At 39.5% G+C, this 26,707-nt stretch overlaps 1 protein-coding gene across 1 annotated transcript in view; it reads left to right on the plus strand.

Moving 5' to 3' along the window:
• The first annotated feature begins 450 nt into the window (after positions 1-450).
• ZNF385B (zinc finger protein 385B) overlaps positions 451-26,707 on the plus strand; it is a 144,402-nt gene continuing 118,145 nt past the window's right edge. The window contains exon 1 of the mRNA XM_056496737.1: positions 451-627. The gene's annotated coding sequence lies outside the window, so the exon portion shown is untranslated. The remainder of the gene's footprint in view (positions 628-26,707) is intronic.

Below are 26,707 nucleotides of genomic sequence, written 5' to 3' on the forward strand. Positions count from 1 at the left end.
ACAGCCGGAGGCTCAGGCTGCGCTCCCCTCAGGGCCGGGGCACCGCGCTCCCCTCAGGGCCGGGGCACCGCGCTCCCCTCAGGGCCGGGGCACCGCGATCCCCTCACGGCCCGGCCGTTCCGCTCCCCTCAGGGCCGGGGCACCGCGATCCCCTCACGGCCCGGCCGCTCCGCTCCCCTCAGGGCCGGGGCACCGCGCACCCCTCACGGCCCGGCCGCTCCGCTCCGCTCCCCTCAGGGCCGGGGCACCGCGCTCCCCTCACGGCCCGGCCGCTCCGCTCCCCTCAGGTCCGGGGCACCGCGATCCCCTCACGGCCCGGCCGCTCCGCTCCCCTCACGCCCGGCCGCCGCCACAGGTGCCGCCCCGCCCCGCCCCGCCCCGCCCCCGGCGCGAGCGCGCAGGCTCCGCCCCGGTGCGACCCCGGCCCCCGCCCCACCTGAGCCCGCGGGCGGGGCGGGGGCCGGGCACGACCGGACGGACAGACAGACAGACAGGAGGACAGGCGCGCCGGGAGAGCCGCGGCGCTCCGGCGGAGTTGCGCCGCGCTCGCCTCGGTCCGGCAGGAGCGGGGCTGCGGCGCCCGCCCGCCGGTGCCGCGCTGCCTCCATCCCTCCGGGCGGTGCCGAGGTGAGCGGGCGGCGCCCCGGGCGCGGGGACAGCGGCGGGGACAGCGGCGGGGACCTGCTCGGTGTCGCGGCGCGGGGATGCGCGGGCAGAGCCGGAGCCCGGAGCAGCCCTGGCGCTCCGCGGCCGCCGCCGGGCGAAGTTTGCCGGCCGGAGCCGCAGGTAGCGGGGCCCGGGTGTCCTGCCCGGGCGGGCGCGGGATGCCGGGCGCTCGGCGGGGGCTCCGCAGCATCGCTGCTGTGCAGGAAGGATAAAGCGCCTCTCTAAATAGGTCAGGGGCTTCGGCAGCGCCTGGGATTTGCGTAACCATTTTTGTTACGTGGGGAAGGTGCGGGGCAGGATCCTGTGCCCGGGCTCCGAGCTCTGCTCTCCTGGCGCACGGAGAGACTTTTTAAAACAGGAGGAGTTGCATGAGCACGGCTCGGCTTTCTTGTTTTTTAAATCCCGACGACTTCGGGAAAGTTAAATTTCTTCAGCAAAGGAGGAATTAACCCCCATGAAGGAGTCATCCTTGATGAGCTAGTTACGCGTGGTGAATGTAAGTGCTTGGCATCGCAAGCCCGTGGACGGTGGTGGTATGCTTGAAATGTTCAAGTTTGTGTCCTGGTGACACTGTTTCAAAATATGCGGAGGAGAGTTAGGTACAAGATTGCATTTTCTGCACCTATAGGCAAGAAATGCCCTTGTTTCAGAGGAATTGTCAGAATATTCATGCATGTGTGAAGGCTTAGCTTTGTTTTCGACTCCTGATCAAACTTGTGAACTCTCTTCATGGGTTTCAAAGGTTGTGAGCTTGGCATTGCATCTATATTGTTAAGCTTGAGTGGGAAATCTGTAAATGGAAAAGTTAGAGGAGTGCGGTACTGTGAGCCCTCAGAAGTTTCAATAAATCTTCACAATGGAGTTTAACTGCAGCTAACTACTAGTTATGGGAGGAGGGAGATGATAAGTTTATTTCCATACTCTGCTGCTGCTTTAGTGCTGCCTTGGACCAAGTATAAAAGCGAGATGCAAAACAAGTCCTCTTGCTGTCAAGAGGAAACATACAAGAATCTGTATGTTTCCTTACGTGAACGAAATGTACCATGAAGCAGTAGTGTAAAACCCTGAAGTCACCGGGATGCATCCGTGGGATCGCAGAGGCGTGGATGGACGAGAGGCGGTGGCAGGGTGCAGGTGGGATCCCGGGCTCTGGGCTCAGGGAGAACGCGCTCTTCGGAGCTTCTGCCTCTCGTGGCAGCACTGTGCTCTCCAGCGGGTGAGCCACCCTCTGCCCGGCTACTGCAGTTCTGAGCACAAGGAAAACGTGCCTTGTGCAGTCCAGAGCTGACACCAGGCTGCTGTGAATAGGTTATGCTACTCCTCCTTTTCCAAAGACGTAATCTTGCTACTCCTTTCAGTTCACCACGTTAGTAGACTGCTTAGTGGGAAGGACAGTGTTTTTCTTCTGTTTTGTTTCTAGGGTATTACTCTATAGTTGCAAACTTTTTTTCTGGTGTTTGGTCTTGCCAAATGGGTTTTTTGCATCTCAGAACTTTTCCAGTGGATGGGAATTTATATACTTGTGTGAAATCTGAAGGCAGAAGATAAATCAGGAATTATGACACTGGCCACATTAATAACTTTTTTTTTTTTTTAGTTGTTTCACTTAACAATCCACAAGGTAGTAAGAAATTAGAAAGGAAACTGTCCTCTTTACAGGACATTTTCACAAAGTTATCAACGTCTTATATATTTTTTCACAGTGAATTATATAAAGGATACTTGGTTAAGCCTAAAAAAATTAACAAAAACCAGCAGGTGTCAAGATACTGTGTGATTTGCCTCTTCCTGTACTAACAGGAGCTGTCCATCCCTCCTGTGCTCCCTCTGCACTGCATCCTCTCTCACAAGGGATCAATGTACTCACACCAGCACCAATTTCTCCTAATTGACTGTTCTCCACTATCTGCCTTTTTTATTATTATTTAATTTATTTATTTATTTTAAAATCTTTTGGATTTCCTCAGTTTTATCAGAGAGGCTGTCTTCATCCTCAAATACAGTTGCTCAGGGATAAGTCGGTATAAAAGCAGCAAAAGGCCTTGTAGAAGATAATCTATTGGGGGAGTGTAGGCTTGTTAGTTAATTAGCTCTGGAAGTTTTAAGATTTTGAACAGCAATGAGGATTACTGCATAAAACATAACAGATGTTTTACAGTACTTGCAGTTTTTTCTCTTCAGGTTATCACAAGGGATTGTGGTTTGAGAATTTAAGAAATGGGGCACTCCTGTTATTTTCAAAATGAGCATATGGTATATGGTTGTGGTAGTCTCAAATCTCAAAGCATTCATCAGGCTGTGTTGGGATGTAACAGAGTACAGAACTGGAGTGCAAGGTGCTCTCTAGTGTACTGAAATACACTGCAAAGCTCAGGTCATCTCTAGTTAATGGGAAGAAAAGATGACTTTGCAGTCTGAATAACTTGCTTTCTGAAATTCTCCTCTTTGTAATATGCTTTAAGCCCTTTGTGATTCCTTGAATGACAACTTGCAGCATATAAATATTTTGGTTCCGTAACTTTTGCATTGCATTCAGAAAATTGTAGAACTTAATATATATCACCCATCAAGATAAAACTGTGAATATTGTATCTTATCTGATCCTCAATTACCTCTGATGCAGTGAAGGTAGAGACAGATGTTAAATGCCATAATACCCCAGTTAACAAAGGGGAAATTTTCCCAGATCCATAGAATGCACTTGAATATTTTATCCTCAGGCTGATGAACGTATAGAGTTGAAAGAATTATAGGAAATTCACTCTGCTATGTGACTGTAACATCCCTCTGGCAGCATAGGTTACCAGATTTTCACCACATAATCTGCTTGCCTAACTACAGATGCATCTCAAATGTTGATTGAAGAGCTATTTTCTATTGTTATTTTGGCCAGATGTGAAAAAGATACAGGTTCTTTTCAAAGGTAAAATTTGTATTTTTACTGCAGTTTCACAGAGCATGCATAATCTTACAACAGGAAGTTTATGGTTTTCATTATTTAGCAAAGGCCAATGTTTTAAAAACAAAACATCTAAAACATTTTGAAAATTTGTGTCTTAAGGATTTTTTAAAATGTTTTTTTCACAAAATTAATATGTTTTCTGACTTTGTGTAATGCGCAAAGCAAAGCAGGGTAATTTTGGCAAAAATTGTCTCTGCACTGTGCAGTCATTTGATGTCATTCTGTAATGTTGGAGAAAGTGCTGCCAAAGAGTAGCTAGTATTCTAACACAGTTACATGCAGTGTGAGCACTGAATATTATTATGTTATCAGGAGTACATTGGTAAAAATAACAAAATGTTTGGTAATTTCTTCTGGTTTAAGGTATCTTTTGGTGCTAGTAAGTGAGGGTCTTACACTGCTTGCCAGAAATAAAGCCTTTTTTTCTGATGCCCTGCAATCCATCACATTCCATGAAATTGCACTAATATTTCCCAGAGTGATTAATCATGCCCATTAACTTACACATTTGTATTTTTTCCTAAGTGATTGCTCCCCTCAGATCATGTACAATAATTCTTTTGATTTTTCTCAAACATGAAGATTGGAGCCTTAACACATTGTACATTTTACATGCAACCGTGATTCTTCTTAGATATTAGCGAAAGCTGACATTGCTTTCTATAAACATATTAATTGACAAGTTAAAAATTCATTAGACAACCTGAGCTTCCAGGGCTTGTAAAAATAGAAGCCTTGTAAACCAATCTAACTGTATCAGTGCAGCCCCAGTCTGTTGCTTATCAATATTGGTACCTTAACAGTTTGCAGCTGCTGAACTACCAGACAGCTCTTGTAATCACAGGTGATGCCAATACACAATGAGGTATGTTAGAACTGTGCTGATTACATTATTGATGATGGTTTGAATATGAGCAAGTTAAGCTGTTAGGAAAACACTGTTAATGCTTCTTCATTCCTCAGTGAAATTATTCAATAAAACTTCATTTATTGACAGCAACTTTTTTTGGTTATTAAATATTTATAATAAGGAATTTAAGACGGAGCAGTAGCTAGACATGAGTACAAGCAGCAACTTTAGAGAGCTAAAGTCCTTTTTCTCTTAGTTTATATACCTACATTTTTTTCAATTACATAGCCATCTAAATGTTTCACAAGTTTTAAAATGTTGTGAGATGCGCTGAACACAGAAATGGCATTAAATAGGTTTCTGTTTACAAATAGGTGAAATGCACTTTCTTTGTGGCAGAGTGCAGGCCCTGCGTAGTTATGCATCTTGATTCACAGTTTTCTAGACCTGCTGATTTTGCTGTGTGACAGGATGGGGTGCTGTGGTATTGGTGAGGTGCTGTGAGTCTGAAATATACCAGGCAGTTTTTCATTACTCTCTGCTTTCTGCTGCCAAGCTGTTTGGTGCAGGTGTGCCAGTGCTGAAGGTATGGCAAACTTGGGGCATACCTGCAGCTCAGTCAGTCATTTTGCATGTGAGGGAGGTTAATCTGGTGTCCTAGAGCACACTGATTCACACTGAGAGATGTCTCTTGCAAGCAAACCACAAGGCTCAAAGCCAGTCTGCTCTGTTATAGTATCCATTACTTGCACCTGTGTGGCAGGGAAAGTGATCCTTAAGGCTAAAGTAAGTCTTGTGTGTAAAGGAGGACTGTGTACTGCTTACTGCAGGCACTGAAGAACAGCTACTGAAATGGCAGCATTCAGGTCAGGAGAGCTAAGTAAAATTAACTTCAGGTGAAGCTTGAATTATATTATGACTTTTAAAAGTAAGTTTTATTTATTTTGTTGTTTATTTTTCTGTGTCATGGTATGTTTATGGTTTATGAGGCTTTTTTTTTTATATCATGGCAGTCAACCTGCTGATGTAGTGTAGTGCAGTGCTGATTCCTAGCAGAGGATGTGTTCCAATGAATCTTTAACACTTCTCAGAATTACTGAACTTGTAAGATCTAATGAATTTATAACATAACTGATTATGGCAGTTGTTCTTTCTGTATGTATTTGTGCAGGTGCCAGAAAGCTACACATATGGGACCAGGCTTTGTTCAACAACACATGCAGTGGTATTTTAACTTGACATTTCTCAGTACATCCCAGTTAGATATAGCAGATTATCAGCTCTCCCTAGTCCTACTATAATTTGATACAATTTCAAAGATTAATTAGGTGAAGAATCAGTGATGTGGCAGGCAACATTAGTATGGTCTGCTTCAAAATGGAAAGGAGGAAAAAGTTTGATGTGATTTTTATGTCATCTAGTTTACACTTTACAGTGTCCAATTGTATCTGCCATAATTTTTATTAAAAATAAGTTTGTTTTCCTAAGACAGGAAAAAAAAAGTATAAAGACTCATTATTGAGGTGTAATCCAGAGAAGATGAACTTGGATAAGATAGTAAGTAAACACCCTCAAAGTTCCTACTCTGCCCTGTGCAGCAAGACTTTCAAAGATGATGCAGGAACCTCCTAATGGGATTTTATAATGAAAATGCTAATAAAAGCTAGCAGAGGAGTACCTAGTCTCTTTCTTTGCATGACTGCATATGACCAAAAAAAGTAATTGCATAATCTTTCTTCCTTTGGCCACCTGCTAATAACTGGATAGTGAATCTTTGACTTAAAATTGTAAATGCCTGTGTGTGCCTAGGTGCACTTCATCTTTCTGATAAAATGAGATGATTTAATATGTTACAATTAAGAAAACCCCTTATGAATCTGCCTGAAACATTATGGAAAATAGTCAGCCTTTGTCTGTTTCTGCAGTCTGTTGTCTGCAATGCAGGTGCAGTCTATGCCAGACAGATGCTTATTTGGTAGTTTGTGGGGTCTCTGCATAGTCAGTACCATGTTTGATGCTTATCTTGGTCTCTTGTTAATCAGAGAATAAGAATACCAATATTTAAAACCTCAAAAAACATTATGAGAGCTTAAGACTTACAAAGTTAAGAACGTGAAAACTAGGAAATGCAATACAACCTTAGCTGGGTCTGTTAGTGGGCATAATCAAGAGTAACTTTTGTTTTTTTTTCTTACCACACTTTGTGCACAGCATGGGTAATATGTGCTTCAACAATAGCAAAAGAAATTTAAAAAAATTTTTGCATCGCTTCCATGATAGAAATAAAAGTGCTTTTTCCTGGCATAGGGGGAAACCAGCACAGAGAGGGGTCTCCAGCAATGCTGGGTCCTGGGGTCTGGTGTGTGAGCCCTCGGGGTGATGTAGGGTGTGCTCACAGCAGAACTTGAGTGGCAGCAGGAGCGTTCAGCAGTGCTCAGTTCGAGCCTGAGCTCTAGTACAGCAGCTCTGAAAACTCGAGCCTGCAGCTCTCCACTCAGGCTCCCAGCACAGTCCTGTGCTAGTAGTGAGTGATTTAAGCAACTTGCCAAGCATTTCTAGCAGCTCTGTGGTGGAGCCCAGGCTGCAGATAGATTCTGCACTGCAGCATCCAAGTGCCTTAACAGTGAGAGAATCTTTTTCTCTTGCAGTCTCCTGGGTTTTTACAACTTCTGCAGCAAATGACATTGGGGTTTTTGTTTTTCAAGTTCTCATGACTTTGATTGTCTTGACTAATCTTCAGTCTGTGAGGGGAGGGAAAATATGATCTTGTAATTTAAAGAGCCTACTAGTTGGATTTCTCTGAAAAACAAGCTATTCTGCCCTAAAGAATCACAGTAAATCTTGAATTTTTCATCAGTGAGTGCTTTTCAAATTGTTAAAACTGGAGCCTGGCTTCTGGAGCTTCTAGAATGATTGAAGAAATAAATTTGTGCTGTTTGGAGTAGCATTAGAGGATTGAACTGCTTTGTGTTTCAGTGGTATTTGGTCAGGTATTGTCACATTCCACTGTGAAGAACTTCACATCCTTCTAGACAGGTGACATCAGAAGCAGCAGAACCTTATTGTCAGGTTTGACAGCTAAAATGGACTAATGACACTTCTAGTCCCATAAGTAATGTGAACGTATTAAGCACTTTAACATATGGGTGGGGAAATTTAGTGTTATAGTCTTATTCTATAGAGTATTAAACTGCTGACAATGAGTATATATTGTCTGTAGATGTATAAAATAGATTTTAAAGATGGAAGTCATTCTTTTAAAAGTGTCTGAAACTGCTGAAGCTTTAGAGAATAAATCCTATGGGGAATGGCTGAGAGAGCTGGGATCACTGAGCCTGAAGAAAAGGAGGCTCAGGGGTGACTTTGTCACTCTCTACAGCTCCCTGTCAGGAGGCTGTAGCCAGGTGAGGTCTGTCTCTTCTCCCAGGTAACAGGTGACACAGGATGAGAGGAAATGGCCTCAAGCTGCATCTGGAGAGGTTCAGGTTGGATGTCAGGGAGAATTTCTTCACTGAAAGGGTAGTTGAGTCCTGGAATGGGCTGCCCAGGGAGGTGGTGGAGTCCTTGGAAGTGTTCAAGAAACAACTTGACATGGTGTTTAGTGCTATGGTTTAATGGATACGGTGGTGTTTGGCCAAACTTGATGACCCTGAAGGTTTTTTCCAACCTTAAAGATTCTCTGTTTCTATGACTTTTACTGATCAAGGTTTTAGTAAGGCTAAGTCCACTTACTCAGGGACCCATTCTCTACTGCAGGCAGGTGACAGATGCTCTTGAGCAAGTGATATTCCTGAAAGGCTACACAAGAGCCACCTATACTGACATTTTCTTCCTCTTTCAAGCAGGTTTGAGAATACATTTCAAGAAACCTCTGTTCTTTCTTTGGCACATGGGTTAGTTTCATGATATTGTGAATGTTACAAAAAATAGCTTAAGAAACCAGACAATGGAACTTTACAAATTTCAGCATCAGAGAAATTTGCGTAGATGCTCAGGAGTAACAAATTTTGACAGAAGTAATGTCAACATCTGATTATGTTGTCAACTAATAATTTGGTTGTGCTGGCAATTATGTTAACTTGGTAGATTTGTTGAGTCTCAATTGTCCCCATCATAATTGCAATCTATTATGTAACTCAAATAGGTTGGGGCAGTGAGAGGCTGACAAAACAAGTGCTGTGTAATTCTTGGTTTTTAGACTTTCAGTGAATTTGCATTAGCTAGTATTTCTGCAGATAACTTGGTGGTATGTTGTTATGTCTTATTTGCAGTTCTCGGAAGCTTTTCACCTTTTTCTTCTTAACTGTAAATTAGAATTTTGATGAATTTTCTGTATCACAGTTTTTCAAGAAAGGATCTGATTTTTTTGTCTTTAAGTTGAACATCTAGATCTTGAGCAAGGATAGGAGAACTTCCTTCTTGTTCAGAGGGGAGGATTTACTCTAACCTCATTTGGCGAGTGTTTAGAAATAAAGGAAGCCCGCGCTGGCGTTAAACCCCAGACAGCAGCGCCTGTGGCTGACAGGAGCTGTGGGGTTTGTAATCTCTCCATGCAGCACCACGGCTGCTTCCTGCCTCATGCAGTTGATCAGAGGGCTGTTCTGCCATGTGGTTGTGATAACTGTGGGAATTGTCACATGCAGTTAGGAGCCAACACCATGTTTCATGCTGAGCAGGGGGCTTGGCAGGTTTGCTTTTGTATGCTTCTACCATATGAATGCCTTTGTAATATCAACATGATGGAGAGGCTCATGTTTTTACAGAGCTGGAGATCACATTTTGTGTCACACTGAATCAGAGTTTTGAATGTTTCTGTCTATGTACCTTTTTACTATACATATATGTTCTTGAATCTGTTCCTGTCATTTATTGTTGCTACTATTGTATGGCTTCTTCCATTTTGTAAGAACCCTTCAATTCCTTTCGTGTCAATGGCTTTTTGAAAAAAGCTAATTTATTTTTAAATTTCTTATAAGGTTGAAGTAGCTGGCTCTGGGCCACAGAAGTACTTTATGTAGTTTAAAAGGATCATTTCAGCTTGAATTTCCAAATGGGCTAGTTTATAAAACTCAGCACTCCTGCTTTTTAAGAATTATCAAAATCTCTCTAAAATGCTCATTACTAGGATTTGTATTTCATGTTTATCTGTAAAGCCATAGACAGAACTTAATTCACTTATCAAAGTGCTGACAAATGCTTTTCAAAATTAGTAGTGAATTTTAAAAACTTGAGATTGCTTTGGATCTTTCAGGTTGCAGGAGTGTGAGCTGTGGCTTTTGTGGGCTGGCTGCAAGCAGCCTTGCCTGGTCCCTGTGGCTTCTGAGCATCCTCTTCACCTGCCTCTTCGTTGTCCTCTCAGACAGCTGGAATGCCTTTGGAAAGTCTTTGGCCTTTCCTTCAGCAGCTATATTTCTTGGCTCTTCTCATTTCTTGACTCCTGTGTTGGTTTGCTAAACTTAGTATTTGTTCTAGTTTGTATGTGACCCATGCCCCCTGTCCTGATTGCAGCCTAATGCAACAGATTTCAAGAGTGGCCAGCAATATCCCAGTAAAATATGGATCACCTTATGGATGGTGCCTCATTTTTAGTAAAAATTCTTTTGAGTCCCTTTTCCAGGCAGTGAAGCCTGAAATAAAAGTTTAGTTTAATAAATTCACACATCCTTTTTTTCTTTTTTTATTTAATAGAAAAAAAGAAGAATGCTCTTTAAAAATAAAGCTCACTTGTCAAACTTGGGTATAATTTAGACTGCAAAAACATTTGTTCTTCCTTTTTTTAAGGTATTTAGTGGGAAACCACAGTTGGGAAAATGTAGTATAAGACTACTGTGTAAGCATTTAGCTATTCCTTGCAGTTACACATTGAGACTGATGAATATGTATATTTTTTAAAGAAATGTATATTGGCAATGATTACTCTGATTCATTCTTTTGCATTTGGTAAATTGCTTTAGTAGCTACAAATATTAGAACTCTAAAAAGAAGGTATATAGAATATATCTGCATATATCTGTTCAATTAAAATCATTAAGAGAAAAAGCTCTTGGAATTACAGGATCATCCTTGTGCTCTGTTTTTATATGGCCTCAGTATAACAAGTTTTTCACCTATTAATGGATGCTCTAGGTGTCACAGTAATATTATGCATACTTAAAAGCCCTCTTGGGTTGTGAGATATATATATTTCAGGTAACATGTCTACATCAGGTTTGCCTCTAACCCTTCAAAGAAGAGATTTTCTGACATAATTGCATTGACTAACAAATCTGGTATCAGGAAATAGATTTTTTTTTTTTTTCTCAAATGAGTACTGTCTTATTGGTAAAGGAATTCTGTAAATAGCTTGAGGTGTTTGCACTGAAGTTTAAGGGCCAGAGTTAGATACGTTTGATTAATGCTTTGCCTTAGTGTATGTCGAGATTTCTGGGGTTGTGAATTTCTGTCTTGAGAAACATAGGAGTTGATTCTAATTAGAAAAAGAGTTAAGTAAGTTTAAAGACTGTATACAAGACTGCACTGCAATACAAGGCATAATGATCTGTTATTAAAAAGGAAAAAAAGGTGAGTCAGGCTTTCATAGGGCTTCCCTGCTAGGAAATTAAATATTGATGTTTTCAGGTGGCAGTGCTCAGCTCTTAGAGAAAATAGCTATCTGCTGGAAACATCTTTTAATATTTTACAATACATTATACAAAGTATGGCAAATTTTGGAGTTCTCTGATATGCAACAATGCAAAATTTTATGCTCAGCTGACTCTTTAATTAGGTCTCATTCTGTCTCTCATGATTTATAGCTTCACAACTCCAATGTAAAAAGGATATATGACTTAATGAAGCAGAAAGCTGCAATAGGTTCACACCACTAGTTGTTTAATGGTTTCCTGGAGGTAGGGGAATGGTTGTGCTGCAGAAGAAGCAGCTGCAAGCATCTCCTCATTTATTATGGCAAGGATGTAGCAGTCCACGTTGCAGTGACTTACAGTTGTTTGCCTCCTTGTCACATATACAATTCATTGGAGTGAGGAGGAAATGTGGCTCTTCCATAAAGCATAAAAATAGCAGGTAAGGTAAGAAATGCAGATGTAATCTTTCTTGCTCAAACTGAGTTTAGTGCAGCTGTTTGACACATATTTGGAAACTTTTTCTTGAATCTAGAGAAATAGTGTTTCAGTGTGATATAATTTTAATAAAGGGCTGTAAAACCCTTAGTGGCCAACTGTTTTTCTTAGTTAAGGAGTTTTGGGGAGGTTTATTCCAAATGGCTACTCTGACCATACAAATAAGTTTTTAGAAGAAAGAGGTAATTTTTGCTGTGTTACTCTTAAACCTGAAGTTTCTCTATTTGTGCTTCTGTCAGTTTCACATATTTGTCTTTGCAGCATCTTTGATATAGGGGTTCTGATTTTTTAATTCCAGTGCTGTAAATTCAAATTAGTTAATTCTGGATACTTAATAGTTTAAGAAGTCTAAGTATGTCTTCTGATATGGAAAGGAGAAAATAATTAGGGATATCACAGAAATGAACTGCCTTCAGACTTCTTTGGATCTCCAGAAACAATTTGTTTCCATTTGGGTCAGCAGTTTTCAGTAATTACTGAGGGTGAGGAACCCTCTGAAATGCAGGAACAGAATGAAGCCTATTTTTTTTTTTTTTTTTACAGTAACATTACAGGTATGTTTCTGGCACCTGTGTCTGACACAAACACTCATTTGTTTCTGAATCGGTTGTGATCTATATCCATTTCCTACATATTTCAGGAAGTGACCATTCCTTATTTAGCTTTTGGTCCTGTCACTATGGACCCACAAAGGCTAGAACCTTTCCTAGCTTTCATCTGAGGGCTGGGGTTTGCCTTTAGAGTTTTGTAGGTACCTCTCCCTTTTCTCCTTCCCTCCCTCTTTCTCTCTTTCTTTTTTTTCTCCTTATTTTTCCCCTCTTGTGAAGTTTGGACATGCTGCTATTAATCTGCAAGGACTGTGTGGTACATTTTCAGTTTATACATGAGTTTCTAAATGAAGACTATTACCTCCTTCCATAATGGGAGAAATGCTTTCTGACATAAATTCTGGTGTTCTCACAAAGAAATGTTTTGCTGTTTCCATGTGTTTATTGATTCATTAAGCATTTGTGGAATTTACTAGTTCTTCCTTCAAATGTGTGGTTACTTTCTTACATTCATAACATTTCTTTCAGTGTTTCTGGACTTCACAGTCTCTTCTGGGGCTTTTTAGGTATCTGGGGAAAAAATAGCAACATCCCCCTCTTTCCAGTCTCCTCTAAGCACTGGCAGTGGTTCTAATTGTCAAAGTGGGGTGTGCAAGTCATTGTTGCATTTGTCTTTTGGACTCTGATGTAGTCCTTTTAAATGTCACTAAAGGAGAAAATGTGCTTTTCTGTTTTAAAATTGCAGTTTGTGCTTACTTCTAGTTTCCAACTTTATGAGGTTTGAGAGATCAGTGAAAAAGATTACTGCTCTTGGAAAGCTAGATCAGTCCTCTGTATTTGGTAGTGTGTTAGGTTATCATTTCAGAAGTGAATTATAGAAGCTTTCCCAGCACTTTTGAAATTGTTGTAACTTCTGGGAAATCTCAAACAAGCTGTGGTTTCTGCTGGACCTTTCAAGGAGGCTGTTTTGAAATGTATAATGGGCTCAAATCTTGCTCAAAGTACAAGGAACATCACAAGGGCCATTTTCAGAGTAGAGTAAGGAGTATACATGGCATTCACTGAATAATCCTGGAAGTATTTGCTGCCAGAATGGAAAATTTTCTAGTGCAATGCCTCTCTTGCTCTGTGTTCTGCCTGTGTTCTCACTCCTCTCAAATATGGATGGGGGCTTTTTTCAGGTTTTTGTGTCAACGTGTGACTGTTGTAAACCAGAATTTTGGCAGTGGTGGTGGCTCCTGATTCTCTGTGTGTGTGAATGAGTGTGAACTTACTCATCACCACAAGGTAGGCTGAGGTCACTTACTAAGAACAGCCCTGCCTGTGAATGAGGGCACCATAAGAAAGTGAACTTTTTATAAAAGCACTTGTGTTGAGGTATTTCAAGTAAAAATGTTTGTATTTGTGTAAGTAAATAGCTACATGTAATACCTAGATGCTATTAAGATCATCTAGCATCTTAATTTTAATTTGGAAATGTTCTGTCCAATTCTGAGTCATACTGGCTTAACTTGGAATATGATCAGTTCTATTTTACATAGTGATATGTTTTGGAGGGAGTTAGTATTTTTTTCAGTAAGAAATATATATTGGTAAATATGTGACTATATAATGGTGACACTTATAATACCTTTATATACAAAGCTGTTTGCCTGCTTGCTGTCACCATGAGTTTATTACTGAACTGTTCAACTGTTTTTATTCCCAACTCTGGCATTTTTTGAGGTACAAATATATTGATGTACTGGCTCCAATCATGCATCTGTAGTTGCATGTGTGAGTCCCTCCTTTTCTAGGGACATGGTTGCACACTCACTGTGCACTGCTCCACCTGAGCAGAAGCATTTGTGAGATCAGAGCCTAAGCATATTACTGCTAAATGTAATTAGATGCTAGACTCGCCCTGGAGCACAACTGCTTCCAAGTGTCACCCAAGATTAACTGAAGAGCAGGAATGATTAAGGACACTTGAACTGAATACCTGGAAAACCATTCTGAGGAGGCAGACTTTTAAAATTGATACCCAGGGACTGTGAGCCATTACTGAACATGTAACTCCTTACTGAAAATTATTTTTAAAGTGTTTCTCTTCGGTTAGTCATCTTTTAAAAATATTTATTTTTTCTGGGAAATAATTTGATCAAAATGTAGTATCTATATATTGGTATATTGATTGTTTAACTGCTGATTTTGCTGAGTGGAGGTGGTTGCTAATAAATCTTTCTTCTTTGTTTTGTATAAGAAATTTGAAATGAGCATCAAAAAGGCAGGGTCAGTATGATCAAATCAAGTACTTCCAAACTTGAATGAAATATTGTATTAAAATGGCAAATAATGGATGCTATACTGGCCCTATTTAGGCTTGCTGTGTTTTAGGAACCTTGGGATTAGTGTTTATCTGTCCCATAAAGGACACAAATCATTTAGATTAGAAGTAATCTGATTGTATTGAAGTACAAATTATAGCACAAAGGCCATTCAAGTGGGTTAAGTGACCAGGGTTGGTAAACACCATATGACTGCTGATTGGTCGATGAAAGAGTATTAACTGAAAGATAATGATGGATTTTAATCCAAATCTCTAAAGCACAACAGCTGTAGTTCCCAAATGAGTTCACTCACTGACAGAGTTCTAGGGCAGCAATTTATTTGTTCCTATTTCTCTTGCACAATTACTTTGAAATATAACTTGCTTTTTCTGTATAGAATATAGCTATTCCACACAGCTTTCTTTGATTAGATTTCTCTTCTACTTTCAGGGAGTTCATTATGATTTTTCTGCATTTTACATTGGAGATATTGTGGGTTTTTTTTAATTTCAGTGTACTGCAATATACTAGGATAAATTGTTAGGGTGACTTGGTTTAAGAAATTCAGCTGATGTCCTTTATTTTCATGTCTTTTATGAACATAGTATGAAATCTAGTTAAGTATAAAAAAGGCAAACTGGTATTCCATATGAACTTATTTCCAGAATACTTACTTAGATGCTAATGCCTAATGCTTATCACTGATAATAAATTATGTGAATTAGTGTAATTTTTTTTATTTGAGTACCTATATGTAATTTAAAAATGGGATAAAAATGATATTATAAGAGTGAGAAGTGGCAGCTGTTTAGAGCTGAAATGCATTGTTTAGGATGTGAAATGAAAAATGTAGACAGACTGTATTTATTAATGACTTCAGTGTTGGGGCAATTCTACCTTGTTTTGGGTTGTTGCTATAAGAACTTTGGTGGGAAAGTTTCATGTTCTCTAAAGTTTTGCCCCAAATTTGTGCTTGCCCTGAAATAAGCATGTTCATTAAAGGAATCAGATGAATGTCTTTAAAAAGAAAGTAATTTAACTTAGTGGTTTCCTGGTCCATCTGTCTATTTGATTTTGGAAGGTAAACAAGAGACCAGATGAAGTGGTACTTAATTATTGTCTACAGTCTAAATATTCAGACACATGAAAAATTGTTAAAGTTTTTCAGACTGATACTGTTTTATCTTGCCTCTGTATCTAAAAATTGTGTGTGATAAAACCATTCCTCCATTGTTACTCAGGATTTATTCAGATAATCTAGATAAGATATTCCCTCCTGCCAGGAGCAGGCATTAGATCAGCCTGTATGCTGTCCCTACAGGTTTCTTTGAGAGCAAAAACAGAGTCATTAGTACTATCTTTTGTCCTTTTGGTGTGGACACACCGAATGCTATAAATAGTGTAAGTAGGTATGGAACTTTTCCTTTGCATTCACAGTATAATTCAAAATGCAGTTAGGAAAATTGCCTGGTAAAGAAACTAAGTCCTTAATATGCATTCCTTTGTAAGGATATTTTGTGATATCTCTGAACTCTAGTTGCTTCCCTAGAGGAAAGCTACTGCTATGGCAGATGAGTCTGTTTCTGCTGGCAGTTGAACTGGGCTTTTTTCATTCATTGTCTAAGAACTGATAAATACTTAAAAATAATAATGTGGCATTTAATTGACAATTTGGCCTAATGATTAAATTGGCCATTTAACATAAGCTGAATAATTACAATAGCTGAGGACTCTCACTTAATTGCCATAGCTAATGAAACATAATTAAATAAAAAATGGATTTGTATATTGTTTAGAAGTATTTTGTAAAATGAACTAGTGATTCTCAACCTTCCTGCTTTTCAGGGATAAGGGAGCATTAATGCTGCAATTGCAAAACTGATGAGTGTCCATCTGGACTTCAGGAAACTGATTTAATTAATGATTTCAGACTGACATGGGTGCAGAGAAAAGGTCTGGCCAGGGAAAAGGGGATCCTGTTTTGTTATGGGGAGACTTCCTTAGTCTTGGGAAATAAAGGAATTATATTATCATAGAGTGTTTTGGGCTGGAAGGGACCTTACAGGTCATCTAGTTCCAACCCCCTGCTGTGGGCAGCGGCACCTTTGCCCAGATCAAGTTGCTCCAACCTGGCCCTGAGGACTTCCAGGGATGGGACATACACAGATTCTCTGGGCAACCTGCACCAGTGCCTCACCACTCTCATAGTGAAGTAGTTTGGATTATTACTAATGTAATCTTTCAGTTAAAAGTAATTACCCCATGTCCTGTTACTACATGCCCTTGTAGAAACAGGGAGATTGTGGGAACACCAGGGAAGGCAAAACACTTGTCTCCTGATGGATTTATGGACTGTACACAGCAGGGAAAATCATCAGCCAGGGTTGTCCCAAAATTAGTGCCTGGGCTGTATGACTGAAACACACCTGTTTGTCCAGGGTTTGTCCTGGAGGAAGTACATGAGGATAGAATTTAGGTTTGATTTTGTTTGGGTTTTGTTTTTGTAAGTCTTACTATTCTTACAGTGATAAAGCATAGCAGCACTCCAGACCCTGAGAGAAGATAAATGCTCCTGCCTAAACATTGTCAGATCTGAACATTCAAAAATCATCTCAGGTCTAGAAGAAAATTGAAATTGGTTTCTCTTTAATTCCCTTCTACTTTTTGAGCCTTTAGGGTTCGTGTTTTCAGTCAGCTCTGCCAGGATTAGAAGGATATTTTAAAAGCTAGAGTTCCTAGGGATTTTTTTATGACTGCATGACCCAGGCTTAAGAAAAATGCCTAATACTGCAAGATAAAATTCTGAGAGATGGCTGCCCTGAATTTGTGAGTGGAGTGTCACAAGCAGAGGTGACAGCAGATTGATAAATCAGATTTTACTAAGTGAACCTTGCCAAATGTTTCATGTTTCAAAACCTTGTGCTTGTGATGTCAACACAGGAGGCACATTCAACCTGCTGGGTCTTTTAAGGCAGTAAGTGTGTTTAAAACTGTCTTTAACAGAAATTGTGTTCAGTTATCAGCTATTCAGCAAAGGACAACTTGAGCACGGATCAACTAGGTAAACCACTGTGAGAGAGAAAGATCTTGATGAATTGCAGGATTTAACAGAAGAATTTTTTATCCCAAGGATGTTTTGTGTTACAAAGTCAACTGTCTGAAGAATGGATTTTTAAAAAATTCTTTATTAATAAAATGTTGAGGAAATTCAAAGCTACCAAATGTCTCCAAGGAATGTGACAGCTTGGACAAGGGAGAGAGGTACTGAAATAAGGTATAAAAGTCAGCTTTACTGCAATCTTAAGGTTGCAAAGGGCTTTGAAAGGTGAATGACTGGAGAGAAATATCTCCTGAGAATAAAATGGGCTTCTGAAAGATAACTTGAGCTGAAAATGCTCAAGTAAAAGCTTCTCCTTGTGCACCTCAGCATTTTCTAGTGCAAAAAATATATATTCTGCTCATGCTTTCATCTTCCTGGGGGTTATATTTATTCAGAGGAGATTAATGGCCAATTTTCTGTGTGACTGCCATCAACAGAAGTTTATCCTTTTGCAAAATGACTTTTTTTACTTTTTAGGGGAGCAGTATGCATGAATTTCTGTGAAGACTTCAAATACATAGTTGTAAAATGACAGGTAGAATGATGTTTATATCCCTGAGCAGGTGCCAGCCTTGTATTCTATGCATGATGGAAGCACAAGACTGAATGTGACTTGTATAATTTGATGTCAGATCTTTTTGTCTTAAATAGCTGGTATTGAGTTTTAAATGCATTTAGCCATTTAATAAAGTCATGTGCTCTACAGAGAGCTGCACTAGGATGCACAGTTAGTGAACTTTGCAGTAGAGGAAGCAGTCTGGGATCGTTTAAAACAACTGACAGTTCTACAAACACTCATTTAAAGAAGGGTAAGGGGACATGCTTAAGGATCTTGCAAAAACTACCTTGTTGCCCCTCATTGCCTCTTCATGTCCTATAGTTTTCCAGACTTTTTTTTTTTTTTCTTCTTAGATAGCCACTGCTTTTTCTCAGGAGCTAAGCTGTCATTGCAGTTGCCTGGTGTATTCTGTTCCTCTGCTCCTTCTGACTGCTGGAGGAGATGATGCACTTGTCCTGGGCTGGAGGAAACTTCCTTGAGCATTTGCTGCTGGACCTCCTGAAGGATCTCTGCTGGTGCAGCTGTGTGGGCTGCAGTGCTGGGACTGACAGTGTAGGGTCCCTGCAGAGACCTTTGCAACCCCTCTCCACCATTACTGTGCAGTACAGACCTTCATGATCTCTGTCCTTTGTGTCCTGGTCTCCTGATGTTAATGATTTAAAAGCAATTTGTCCATATTTGAAATTTTACTTCTTAAGAATTCAGCCTAAGCAGTGCTTTTTTTTTCATCTAAGCAGACAGTGATGTAACCTTTATTCTTGTGCAAGGGTTAGTTCCCTGCCTGTGAAAGGTTTTCATGTACCTGGTGATTTTAAAAGACTGGAAAAATGCTTCTGTGGATTTTTCTTCTTTTTTCTCTGCTTGCTTTAGATATTTATCAATGTACAAAAAGAAATTTAATTAGATTATTAAATGCATAGAACTATCTTATGTGTTTTGAGTTCCTAATAGTTGGTACTGGGGAAATGACTGTATTTTCCATTAGCAGTCTAAATGGATATGACAGATGAAGTGAGTTCATGCTTGTTGAGAAGCAGGCAGAAGATATCATACTAGTTCTGCTATTTAATTGCCTTTTCTTTCTTCTATGTGTATATAATATGCCAGTGTATGAGCAGGAGGATAAGAAGACTCTACAGAGACGGTAGGAAAGACATTTGAACTGGGCAAGAGGACCAGCAATCATAATGATAACAGTAGATACAACACACAAAAAGGAGGCAGAAAAAACATCCCGTTGACAAGAAAGAAAATTCCAAAAATTTTTTTTAAGGCCAGGAAAAACTAAGTTCTGCAGGATTGCTTCTTGTTCTCAGGTTCCCTCTGAACTTGTGGGCCATATGTGCCTTTTGCCACTGATCACAGTGAGAATCCTTAGCTGCTGTGAGGTCAGTAGGTGGAACCAGCAGAACACTCTAACTTGTTCTTAGTTTACTGTGTGTCTCCTACAGTGCAACTTACTCTTATTTTATTGGACAGTTAGAGAGAGATAACCTCCTGATTTGTCTGATCTAAAATAAACTAATCTAGTAGGTCTCAACAAATCTTCTAAACTTGACAGCAGATGGCACAAGTTTTTTATTTAGCCCTGCATATACTATCTTGGTGGGTGGTAACTGCCTTAGGACAAAATCAGCATCCCACCAGTCACCATCTGGGATGGCAGATGATATGTGGGACTGTCATGAATAAGCATTCTGATGTTTGTAAATGTCTGAAGGAAGACACTGCTTGTTAACGTGGCAGTTGGTATGCAGTCACCACCACGAGAAGCACACTTTATGCAGTAATCAGCAAAAGATGAATTGTGTGCCTTGGGTTCATCTCTGGAATATGGGTGGGTGTAAGTTGAATCTTATTCATTTTGATGGCAAACTTGAATGGCTCTTATTTGGACAGACCTTTAGTCTTTGTCACTGCTTTTGTGCTAAAAATTTTATTCTCTTAAGTACTGTGTCAGCAGTAATATTTAGATGCCTCATACTGCATCATAAGGATCCTGATAATGGGTACAAATACATAGTATGAAATGTGCCCTTGCTTTGACGGTGTACTCTGAGTTGATGGGGAAATGGAGGGGAGGGTTTGGAGGAGATGTGAAATTGCTTGAAAAAACACCCCATAATTTTGTTCCAGATGCAGGAATGGAAATGCACATCTGTCCCTCCTCTACTCCCATTTTCCCCTGTCCCCCGGGTGAGATGCACAGACAGAAGTCTGAACCATGAGGATATCCACAGGCCACTTCCCTCATCTACTCTGTTCCTGGCTCTAAGCACTAAGCCTCTTTCCTGAACAGAAGTGTTTTCAGAATTGTTATTTAGACCTGGTATATGGAAAGGCTGCTTGTCCTTCATGTGACAGGCTCCTTATGTAGAGTATTTTAGACAGTACAGCTAGCCTTGTAGGAGACTCTGAGTTGTATCAAGTACAAACATCTTCGAAAGGATCAGTGCATCTGTCACACAACTTGACTCCTACTGCACTTACAACATCCATTTTGGGTTATTATTGTTTTACTCACACTTAGCTGGTCTGTATATGAGCTGAAGTAGGTATCACAGAATCACAGGATGGTTTGGGTTGGAAGGGACCTTAAAGACCATCCAGCTTCACCCCTCTGCCATGGCCAGGGGCACTTTCCATGAGCTCAGGTTGCTCAGGGCCTCATCAGACCTGATCTTCAACACTACCAGGGATAGGTATCCACAGCTTCACTGGGAAATCTGTTCCAGTGTCTCACTCCCCTCATAGTGAAGAATTTCTTTTTATTAGGGAACCTAGACCTACCCTCTTTCAGTTTGAAGCCATTACCTCTTGTCCTGCACAACAGACCCTTGTGAAAAATCCCTCTCCAGCTCTCTCATGGCCTTTCCAGCTGCTGGAAGGTGCTCTAAGGTCTTCCTGGAGCCTTCTCTTCTCCAGGCCAAACAACTCCAACTCTCTCAGCCTCTCATCATAGGAGAGATGCTTCAGTCTTCTAATCTTCTTTGTGACCCTCCTCTGGACTTTCTCCAGCAGATCCATGTCCTTCTCTTGTTGGGGTCTGCAGAGCTCTATGAAGCAACAGTTTAAGGAAGTGCCATTTACTTTCAAATAGCTGACTTGACTATTCTTTTTTCAGTGCCTCCTGAATATATACAAGAGTTCAGGGCTTAAGAAGTTCTGGAATTGCCAGTGGACCTTTGGTGTGAAGGTTTTAGGGTAGAGCAATATATTACCTGAGTATCCTTATATTTTTGACTATTAAGTATTACATGCAAATAGTATACTGACTTTATACAAATTAATAACAAAAAGGAAGAAACCCAAACAATCTGCCACACGAATTCATAGTTTAGGTACTATCTTCATCTTAAAATGTAAAAGTTAGTTAGGTCCAAAAGTTTATAAAACCTAGATTAGAGGAAAGCAATAATATGGTTGCACTGGCTGGAAAGCAGAGAAATGAGGAGTGTCTGCCAAATTTGTAGGAGCAAATATGGAGCAGAGTGCATTATTTACAGCATGGAAGCACATACATGTCCTGTTTCTGGATCAGGGTGTGAAATGTCAAAACTAGCAAAAGGCTGGCTCTTCTTTTTTGATGGATGGAAGTGTGTATTTTAATGTGGAAAAAGACAGGTATTCAGAATGGATTTTGCAAGCAACACTTAAAGCCTGAGGTGACTGGCAGCTCGAGTTGAGGAGAGGTCTGTGCATGGGAAGGAGGAATTAGGGAGTGGTTGTATCTTTGACTTCACCAGACATCTCTCTGAGTTCAGTGTCAGCACAAAATATGCTCAGTTGTGGTTCCTTTAAACAATGAAAAGGGCAAGTGAAGGTTTAGGTTCAGGTCAGTGTTGACTTTAACCTGGCCTGCCCGCAGGTGGCTTCAAACTAGGTGATGCACTATTATGGTCTGTCACTACCAGCTGGATAATATTCTTATAACTTGATCATAAAACTTAAGTAATTAATAAGACAAAGTAGGTGTGATGTTCCTTTTTACTATAAGGCAACATTGGTTTCAATATTTTTTCAGTTCCAAAAGAGGATCAGTTGTTTACACAGACAATGACAGGATCTTATGAATGATGACTAATCTGGGACCTTCTTTCAAGGAACACTTTAGGACTGACATTCACTGCCAATGATCATGCTTGCAGTTTTCTGTTCTTTGTATTCTTTGTGCTTCCAGTCAAGCTGATAGATCTCAGTCTCACATTTTCTTTTGAATGTGGCATGTTCTTTGTTCATGCCCAGCTATTATTTCCCCACAATCATCAAAGTTCTTGTGTCCAAGAGTGCTTTCACAGCATTACCAGGCTTTATCCTGAATTAATGATTTCCAGTACAACTTATATTCAGCTCCAGCATTGTCAGATGTAAGAACAAGACAGCCATCTACTAGAGCTGACTTTCTGTTGTGGCTTCCTTTTATGCTGAGATGAATTATTAATACTTTTAAGAAGGTAGGAAATTATTTTTACTTCCTGAGACCAAAGATTGCTTTAGTCTTTGAATGAGATTATGCTCAAGCAAGATAAAGTAACGGTCAGGTAAAAATACCCTGTAGGAACCTCAGGTTATGTCAGCAGGTTTGATCTTTATTTTTGCAAGTTTATTCCATGAGCAACTTTTTTTATAAATAAAACAGTTGTTTCACTTGAAGTATCTTACATCCTGAATCAGTTGTCCATACAGTTAAAACCCATTTGTTTTGCAGTTGTCCTTAAGTTATCTTAAACTTCTTAAAAAGAATAAAAAGAGTATTAAAAAGAATTTCTTCTTTAAAAAAATCCCTATTTTCTGTGGTCCTTTTATAGTTGAACACAGGTTCAACCTATACCCTGTACAGGATTTTGCCTTTATAGGCTTGTGTTCAGCTCTTCCAAGTTGTAAAATCTGGTGGGGATACATTTAATTAATATTGTGTTATTCAGTGTTTTTCTAAGGAGGAACACAGGGAGTCCTTTGATTTAAAGAGTACTTGGATCCCATACTTTGAAAATTACAAGTAAAAATCCTAACCTAGCAACTTTGTAGAAAATTTTTAGAGGCAATATCATTAAATTTATTTATTAGATTTGTAATTGATAAGACAGTTCCCTGGTCTTAAGAAAGCAGATTGTGAAAATGAGCAAAATTTAAAATATACATAAGAGAACTCACTTTGCTAATTTCTATTTAGAAAAAAATTAGCTTTTTAAAATTGAGGATTTGCTGTTAAAATAACATTGTAATTTTCATGTTCAGCCTATTAAAGTATCACATATTTTTTAACTCTTTTTTTTGGTTGTTTTTTTTTTTTTTTTCCCCCCGTTTGGCACTTGGACTTGTTTGGTGTTTTAATCCTGTTCAGTTTCAAGAAAGAACTAGTATAGATCTCTCTATTTTTGTGGTTTGATTTTTTTTTTTCTTCTTCCTGGGTGCTGCTTTACAAATACAGTATATTTGGGATGTAGACCTTTAATAGGAAACTAGAGTTCCTGGGTGAAATAGAATGTAAGTAGGATCAGATACAGACAATTCATGACGGCTGGTATGAAATAGACTCTCATGAGGACACTGAAACAGACTGAACCATGTGGTGCCTGATTGAATTTGTTGCAGATATCATACCAGGGATAGCAGTGTGTGTATTGGGATTGTTATATGGATTTGTTCAAAAGACTTGTTCTAGAGAAAGCTAAGGGAGCTGAGTGGCCGTTTTCCTGAAAGATTATTCTCTCTCATAGGTTTCTGCATGTGGTAGGGGAGGGCAAATGTCTAAAACAACATCTAAACCATGTGCTGGACACTTTGGGCATCTAAATATTCTTCTGTCATTTTCTAAGATTGCTTAGAGTGCAAGTTAACTGAAGGTAAGCAGTGGCTTAATGATAGATTGCTGAGTAGAAGGCACCAACTTATCAAATGGTTCATCAAGCAAAATTGTATTATGATAATTCTGCAAAACTATCTGTTTGTCTTGAAGCATAATCCAGGGTAACTGTCTGGACTCCAAACTTGGTTAGCCTGCTTGGCAGCAGTCTGATATGTCAGGTGAGGATATATCTCTTTGGCAAATAAACTGATGTGTAAATAGATTCTTGTATTCCTGTTAATGCTGAGTGCCAGGAATCTATAAGCATGGGTGCTACAGAGGAAAGGATCAACCTTATAATTAGAGCTAACTACAGATATTGGCACATGCAACAGCAGTCGGTGATAACCTAAGCTGAGAGTCATTTTATTTAGTCCAATTTCGCTGAGCTCAAAGTCTAGTGCAGTGGGTCTAATTTTAGGTTTCCTTAACGTGGAAAATTTCAAGGCTAGTAAAGCAAAGCAGAATACTAGCTACTTGAATGTTTCCAGTTTTCTGAATTACCTTGTGCTGAACAACTAATGTTTGTGTTGTGAAACAGCCATCTGTTTTTATAGTTTGAAGAGAATCTCCTTCAAATGATAAATGCTCTAAAATGTGTTAGTGAAGAGGCTGTCAGCCATTTGTTGTACTACACTATTCAAAACTTTTCATGCACAGTGAAAGCAAGCTGAATTTCTGTTCCTCTTTGTATTGATAAACTAGCATCAAAATTAAAACTAAAAAATAACTTAGCCCAGTTTGGTGTCTGTACTGTGACTAATGGATTATTCTTTATCTGTCTTAAGAAATAAAAATGTGTTTATTTTTCTGACCCATCCAATTTTTACTGTAACTTTGTATAAGAACATTCCATGTATTTTGTAAGCAGAGATGAAAGACACAACCAAGATTTAATCAGATATGGATGGATGGATAGTTTGACAGGTGGAGATGTTGCAGAATATGATACCTCCTTGAGGAATTTCAGAACAAGATGGAGATTAAACATGGCAGTTCTCTGTTTGGGTTTGTACTGAAAGAAAGAGGAACACATCTTCTGAAACAAAACAGGTCCCTTAAACATATGGGAGATTTTTCAAGGTTGGCTTCAAAATAGTCTCTAGTGCTTTTTTTAACACTGTAGGATACTGTACACAAGGCACTATGCATATGCTGTTCACCACAGTATCCCAAAAGAACTTGTTGCCCAGATGGTGCAAACCATATGCCTCTTGATAGTTTATCTGTGTTTGGGAAATACTCTCTAAAAATCCAAGAAAGGTCATAAGGCTCTTAAACAAAAACAGTTCTAGTGAATTTCTTTTAAATAATGCTCTGGAGGTATTCAAAGTTGGTTTGTGCATTTTTTTTATTTTTTTTTCTTTTGGGAGATGTGTGTAAATGTTTTATGGCAGGGACGAGGAAGTAGGGAATCATGGTTGCTCAATGTGAGACCACAGGTCTTAAAGCATGCATGCAGACTTCACTGGTTCATTGCATGGATAGTTTTTCTGCATTGGAGATGCTTGGGAGGACTACAGCACAAGGCTAAGTCCTGGGTGTGTGTCTCTCTCCCCCTCTTCCTCAGCTGTCTGAATGAACCTTTTTTGGAAATGTAACTATATAGAAAGCCAGTTAATTTTGCTATTTGCTCCTGTGTCTTCCATAACTCATTTGATTATTTCCAAAGGCTAAAGGAGAAAATTCTCTTTGCCCATATGTAAGTTGTTAAAATACGTTTTTCTTTTTTGCTTACCTGGCACAGATCCACAGAAGAAAGGCTGTCTAATTACATTTCTAGCACAGTGGTTCTTTGAAGTATGAACTAATTAGGAATGGGTATTGCAAAAGTTTAGACCAGCACTCAGGAAAAGAATGCATCATGTAACCATCACTAATTCATTAGGATAACCAAAGCTTATTTCCTTTGAGTAAAGATTTGCACATTCTCACCTACAGCACTGTACTATATATAATACTTCTTTGTAGCTCCTCTGAAAGCACAACTCTGTTTAAAAGTAAATTAGCTAGCCAAATTGAAAGGCTAATTGCCTTGAGCTTCAAGTACAAAGGATACCCTCACTTAGATTTCTTTGCCAGCTGCAAGAGACCGAGAAGATGTGTTTTCAGAAATCCTAACAGGGTATCTCATGACACTTCAGAATTTTAATGTGGTGTCATAAATCACTAACTTATTCTTGTTCCAGTATTGTTTGCAGAATCTATTGAGATAGATCAGTTCTGTGTACTGGGGAGGAAACACAATCAAGCGACAGCCCTGTTTAGTTTGGTAACAGTTTGTCAAATACCTGGAAAGGTCTTATACTTTACAGTGCTTCCTCTTATGATTTTGATCAGAATAAAAATGAGTGTATCTGGTTTGATTCAGAACTTGTTTTTGCAAGAGAGAGACTGATGAGGCATACAATCCTTTACAGACTTAACATTTTTCTGGATCATTTCAGAAGGATCTATGGATGGTCTTCTGTGTTTCCTGCTTTGTTTTTCTTGTTTTCCCATTCTCATCTTTCAATTCTTAACCGAGTCTAACCCTCACTGAGTAAATACAGTGACAACCTTTGCAATTTCATTTTGTGACTCACAGAATCGTGTCCTTTTTGTATGGATCATTTTAATTTGTGGATATTGTTATGTATCAGCTGCTGCTAAGACTTGGCTTACACTGTGCTGTTAAGGTTTATTAAGGTTAAGGTTATACAGAACTGGGAGCTTGCCGGGTTGGTCGAATGTATTTTCTCCATATG

This window comes from Oenanthe melanoleuca, chromosome 7 (genome assembly GCF_029582105.1).
Source record: "Oenanthe melanoleuca isolate GR-GAL-2019-014 chromosome 7, OMel1.0, whole genome shotgun sequence".
Taxonomy (NCBI): Eukaryota; Metazoa; Chordata; class Aves; order Passeriformes; family Muscicapidae; genus Oenanthe; species Oenanthe melanoleuca.